Source organism: Hyperoodon ampullatus (genome assembly GCF_949752795.1).
Source record: "Hyperoodon ampullatus genome assembly, chromosome: 17".
NCBI lineage: Eukaryota > Metazoa > Chordata > Mammalia > Artiodactyla > Ziphiidae > Hyperoodon > Hyperoodon ampullatus.
Window position 1 is genome coordinate 14,289,604 of NC_136930.1, and position 6,000 is coordinate 14,295,603.

Here is a 6,000-nt window from a genome sequence, read left to right on the forward strand (position 1 = left end):
GGGGATTTTCAACCATTACAAGGTGTTGATCAAGGAGACATGGATAAAGGAGATGCTATAGCAGCCAGAAGGAGAAAATGGAAATTAGTTGACTACCAAGTCCTAAAAGACCACAGCAGAGAGGAGGAAGCTTCACCATATTTTTAAACGTGAGGGGACAAGGGAATCAATGAAAACACAGGACAATATCCTTTGAAGCTGGCAGTTAGGAGTGAGGACGGGGAGACAAAAGAGATTAAACTCAAGTTCATTCATCGTGCCCAGTCTGGTGAGCAGTGCTCATAGGAGATTTGATGAAGGAAAAGGCTGAAACTAGTGGCTAAAATGGACCCTGGGGGATTATCAGTTAACATTCACTAGCACGGAAAAGCAAGAGCTGGCTCTACAGCACAGTAAGCGATGGAGTCATGAAGAGTCTCAAAATCATTTTCCTGTGGCAGGTGGAGTGTCCAGGCAGCTGTGAGTATCCGTTTTTTTAATTGGGTGAGGAGAAAATGTCACAAGCTCACAGTAATGATAGAGCAACAAAGGAAAACGATCTCTCTCGGCCGTTTTTAAAGGGCTAACAGTGCCCTTTGGCTCTGTCTGGTTCCAGGAATTATACACTCATGATAACTGCAAAGCAGTCCCACACAAAGGAGCCCTATTTTCCATTCTTCATCTACTCTTACTCCAATCTGCAGAGGCAAAAATAGAATGCTGTTATAATGCTGGTCATAACAGGGGAGAGAATGCCTCAGGCAAGAACATAAATGGAAAAAAATATATGACATTTGGATTATAAAAATCACACTCAGTGGTTTATACAGCATAGACAGAAAGAAAATCATAGTTTAACACACCGGCAAATGGGACTAACTATTCTTTTTTTTTTTTTTTTTTTTTAATCTTTTTTTTTTTTTTTTTTTTTATTAGTTTCTGCTTTATAACAAAGTGAATCAGTCATACATATACATCTGTTCCCACATCCCCTCCCTCATGCATCTCCCTCCCTCCCACCCTCCCCATCCCACCCCTCCAGGCGGTCACAAAGCACCGAGCTGATCTCCCTGTGCTCTGCGGCTGCTTCCCACTATCTATCTACCTTACGTTTGGTAGTGTATATATGTCCATGCCTCTCTTTCCCTTTGTCACAGCTTACCCTTCCCCTTCCCCATATCCTCAAGTCCATTCTCAAGTAGGTCTGTGTCTTTATTCCCGTTTTACCCCTAGGTTCTTCATGACATTTTTTTTTTTAAATTCCATATATATGTGTTAGCATACGGTATTTGTCTTTCTCTTTCTGACTTACTTCACTCTGTATGACAGACTCTAGGTCTATCCACCTCATTACAAATAGCTCAGTTTCGTTTCTTTTTATGGCTGAGTAATATTCCATTGTATATATGTGCCACATCTTCTTTATCCATTCATCCGATGATGGACACTTAGGTTGTTTCCAGCTCCGGGCTATTGTGAATAGAGCTGCAATGAACATTTTGGTACATGTCTCTTTTTGAATTATGGTTTTCTCAGGGTATATGCCTAGTAGTGGGATTGCTGGGTCATATGGTAGTTCTATTTTTAGTTTTTTAAGGAACCTCCATACTGTTCTCCATAGTGGCTGTAGCAATTCACATTCCCACCAGCATGGGACTAACTATTCTTAAAACAAAGCTTTTTAATGATACAAATGAATGAATGTTCATTAAGATAGAAATATCCCACATGATTCACTCTTCATTTTAATTAAGAACACTGTAAGCAGTTTTCACTTATTTTTCAGAATAATGATTTTGGTTAGTGGACTACCATAGTAATCTCCCAATTAACACTTTACGCAGTGAAAAGCAAAATGATGGAAAGATTTTACAAATTCTTAGGCCCACGTGTAAAATGGCTCATAGATATTTAGACGTATGAATAAGTGGTAAGAATCGTAAAGCCAACACATACTGTGCTGCTGTCTATTATCTTTACTGCCTGCAACTACAGAAATATGTCAAGAAGATTTTGAGTGGTTTAAAGTTTTCATATATGGCCAACTAATATTTGGCAAGGGAACCAAGAATGCTCAATGGGGAAAAGATAGTCTCTTCAATAAATGGTGATGGGAAAACTCAATATTCACATGCAAAAGAATGAAACTGGACCACTATCTTACACCACTCACAAAAATTAACTCAAAATGGATTAAGGACTTAAATGGAAGACCTGAAGCTTTAAAACTCCTAGAAGAGGGCTTCCCTGGTGGCGTAGTGGTTGAGAGTCTGCCTGCTGATGCAGGGGACACGGTTCGTGCCCCGGTCCAGAAAGATCCCACATACCGCAGAGCGGCTGGGCCCGTGAGCCATGGCCGCTGAGCCTGCGCGTCCGGAGCCTGTGCTCTGCAATGGGAGAGGCCACAACAGTGAGAGGCCCGTGTACCGCAAAAAAAATAAAATAAAATAAAACTCATAGAAGAAAACATAAGAAAAAAGACCCTTGACATTGGTCTTGGAAATGATTTTTTGGCTATGACACCAAACACAAGCAACAAAATTTTGGGTCTACATCAAGCTAAAAATATTCTGCATAGCAAAAGAAACAATCAACAAAATGAAAAGGCAACTTACAGAATGGGAGAAAGTATTTGTAAACCATATATCTGATAAGGGGTTAATATCCATAATACATAAGAAATTTATATAACTCAATAGCAATAAATAAATAAATAAATTTGATTTTTAAATGGGCAAAAGACTTAAGTAAACGTGTCTCCAAAAGAAGACATACAATTTGCCAACAGGTATATAAAAAGATACTCCACATCATTGATCATCAGGGTGATGCAAATCAAAACCACAATGAAATACCACCTCACACTTGTTAGAATGGCTATAATAAAAAAGACAAAAGATGTGGTGATTGATGTTAACTATAGTTATTGTGGTGAATATTTCACAATATATACACATATTGAATTATGTAGTACACCTGAAACCGATATAATGTTATATAGAAATTATATCTCAATTTTTAAAATGAAGGGGAAAAAAAGACAAGAGATAACAAGTGCTGGTAAAATGTGGAGAAGAGGAAACCCTTGTGCACTGTTGGTGGGAATGTAAGTTGGTACAGCCACTATGGAAAACAGTATGGATGTTCCTCAAAAACTTAAGAATAAAACTACCATATGATCCAGCAATCACACTTCTGGGTGTATATCCAAAGGAAATTAAATCACAATCTCGAATAGATATCTGCACTCCCTTGTTCATTGCTGCATTATTTACAATACCCAAGATGTGGAAACAACCTAAGTGTCCATCGACAAATGAATGGGTAAAGAAAATGTTGCCTATACAATGGAATATTATTCAGCCATAAAAAAGAAGGAAATCCTGACATTTGTGACAACACGGATGGACCTTAAGAGCATTATGCTATGTGAAATAAGTCAGCTAGAGAAAGATGAATGCTGTATGTTATTGCTTATATGTGGAATCTAAAAAAAAAAAAAACAACCAAGAGTAGATTGGTTGGTTGGCAGGGGCATGGATGCGAGGGAGGGTGGCCAAAGAATACAACTTCCAGTTATAGAATGAACACGTTCTGGGGTCCTAATATGCAACATCATGGCCATAGTTAACAATATTTTATTGGAGACTTGAAAGTTGCTAAGAGAGTACATCTTAAAAGTTCTCATCACAGAAAAAAAATGGTAACTATGTGAGGTGAGGGATGTGTTAACTAATCTTACTGTGGTAATCATTTCTCACTATACATATATATCAAATCATCACACTGTGCACCTTAAACTTACCTAATGTTATATGTCAGTTATATCTCATAAAAGCTGGAAAGAGGGCTTCCCTGGTGGCGCAGTCGTTGAGGGTCCGCCTGCCGATGCAGGGGACACGGGTTCGTGCTCCAGTCTGGGAGGATCCCACGTGCCGCGGAGCGGCTGGGCCCGTGAGCCATGGCCGCTGAGCCTGCGTGTCCGGAGCCTGTGCTCTGCGACGGGAGAGGCCACAGCAGTGAGAGGCCCGCGTACCGCAAAAAAAAAAAAAAAAAAGGAAACAATTTTTGAATAAATTTCCACAAAGACTTTGGACAAGTCTTTAGGGTTCTAAAAAATTTAACAAATTTTGTTAACTATTGTCAGAGGAATAACTGGCCAGAGTCCAACAAGCTAATATATGCAGAAACATTTGCGAGCATACAAGACCCCACTGTTTTGATTTGTTTGTTTGGGTTTTTTTTTTTTTGGTGTGGGTCAATATATATTTTATTCATTTTAAAAATTCTTTTCCAGTGTCATGGAACTATAATAACAAATAAAAAGTGTATAGATTTAAGGCATACAACATGATGGTTTGACATAAGGCCCCACTGTTGCTAGTATCATGGCTTTGAAAATTCCTCTGGGGACTTCCTTGGTGGTCCAGTGGTTAAGACTCCACGCTTCCAATGCAGGGGACCCAGGTTCGATCCCTGGTTGGGGAACTAGATACCACATGATGCAACTGAAGATCCCGCACACCACAACAAAGATCCCACTAAGGATTGGGTCCATGTTGCATAGGGTCTTGCTGCAACTAAGACCCAATGCAACCAAATAAATAAGTAAATTTTTTTAATAAAATAAAATAAATAAAAATTCTTCTGGAATACTGGAATTAAAGATGAAATAGAGACCCCAGGAAAGTAGGTGTATCCTGTATTGTCATGTTTCAATACTAGCCTCTTCCCAAAAATATATTTTCCCATTTAACAAGGAAGAAAAATAGGACAAGAGAAATGCACTCAAACTAAGATGTAAATAGACTCATTATGTAACTATCTGTCTAAAAATAAGAAATAAAAATAAGCTCGTATCTTCTACAGATTATTTAGATGCCCAAGATGTTTGTTACATTAAAAAGAGATTTAAGCTTTGAAAAAAATGATTAAATTGTGTATTTATTTGGAATTATGAATCTGATCACCTCATACTTGCCAAAGAAAAATATATAAAGAAAGATTGAGGACTTCCCTGGTGGCACAGTGGTTAAGAATCCACCTGCCAATGCAGGGACCCGGGTTCAAGCCCTGGTCCAGGAAGATCCCACATGCCGTGGAGCAGCTAAGCCCATGCGCCACGACTAACCACTGCACCTCCAGGGAAGTCCCTGATTTCATATTACTTTTATTCCTGTTTGTTAAGAAAATAAAAAGCATTTCTAAAGAGCTCTGTTTAATAAATAATTGAGGTTCTTCATATCACCTCTAATGTTTAAAATTACAGGTCCAGACTAATCATGTTTAAAATTTTTTTAATGTCCTAATATGCTGGACTTTCAAAAAGCATTAGCGATTTTGAAGAACACATGATGCCTCAGGATTAAATTTATCAGCTGTAAAAATGACGCTGACTCATTATGGGTTTATAGGAGTTGATTACACTTTCTCTTCCCAACTCCCACGTCTCTAATCTGGGAGCTGACCTGATTTATGGTAGAAACATGTCAGAAGGCAATGTAAAACAAAAGCAAGAGAAAAAAAAGCAATGGAAACATCACTAAAAACCTGCATTACTGATAAAACTAGAGCAGCAGCCATAAAGTGACGTGGGAATACAAAGTGCCTAAAAGTATTATATTCATTTAATCAAAGTAAACCTCATAAACAATAAATGATATCCCAAAATATTTCACTGGCTTAAGGGATTTTTAATGAAAGAAAACATCCTAGTTTTCTCTAGGATGATTAAACCTATGAATAAACCACAAATTAGAAAAAATTCTTCTTCACTTGAAAGAGCCTCCTCCTCTTGAATACCTCTTAATTGTTATCAGTTTAGAATTAAATGAATCAACTTAGAAAAGGCTAAAGGCCCCAGCCCACTCACCATACATTTGAGCCTGAGGACTTTTGGCAAAAGATACCCAGAAAACTGTTCAGCTGACCCAGAGACTAACCCATTTATAAATGCATCCAGCCGCCACTGAGTATGATGGGTTTTTATTCATTTAATGAATACTGATCTAATGTAAATCT